This window comes from Panthera uncia, chromosome B4 (assembly GCF_023721935.1).
Source record: "Panthera uncia isolate 11264 chromosome B4, Puncia_PCG_1.0, whole genome shotgun sequence".
NCBI classification, from domain to species: Eukaryota; Metazoa; Chordata; class Mammalia; order Carnivora; family Felidae; genus Panthera; species Panthera uncia.
The window spans coordinates 132,245,669-132,246,395 of NC_064809.1; the positions used below are offsets into that span (position 1 = coordinate 132,245,669).

Here is a 727-nt window from a genome sequence, read left to right on the forward strand (position 1 = left end):
ATTTAGAAACTCTGGCCTGGGGGGCTCAGTTAGTTAAGCATCTGGCTCTTGATCTCGGCTCAGGTCCTGATCTCACGGTTTGTGGGATCGAGCCCCACATGGGGCTCTGTGCTGTTGGCGGAGAGTCTGTTTGGGACTCTCTCTCCCTCTCTCTCTGCTCCTCTCTCGCTCACACATACTCTCTCTCTCCTAGAGTAAATACATAAACTTAAAAAAAAAAAGAAAAAGAAAAGGAAAAGAAAGAAAGAAACGCTGGCCTGAGTTAAGAGTCCAGAGTTCACCCTACTTGGAAGAAAGTTTCCATGTTGCTTGACTTTTTCCTCTTTTACTGTATTCAAGATTAAAACTAATTGGCAGCAAAAGACAGTGCCCACCCTGCCCCACGCAGTTTGCACACACACACAGCACTGCCCACACTCGGTATTCTTTCAATTAGCAATAATCGTGCCTCGGATAAACCTCATTGGCTACGATACTGCCACTGAGCAAAGCTCACACTCGGTATTCTTTTTTTTTAATTTTTTTTTTTAATTTTTTTTTTTTTCAACGTTATTTATTTATTTTTGGGACAGAGAGAGACAGAGCATGAACGGGGGAGGGGCAGAGAGAGAGGGAGACACAGAATCGGAAACAGGCTCCAGGCTCCAAGCCATCAGCCCAGAGCCCGACGCGGGGCTCGAACTCACGGACCGCGAGATCGTGACCTGGCTGAAGTCGGACGCTTAAC

The 727-nt window shown here is 46.6% G+C and overlaps 1 pseudogene; it reads right to left on the reverse strand.

The window, feature by feature from the left end:
• Positions 1–424: 424 nt before the first annotated feature.
• LOC125920465 (uncharacterized) lies at positions 425–493 on the reverse strand (annotated as a pseudogene).
• Positions 494–727: the final 234 nt, after the last annotated feature.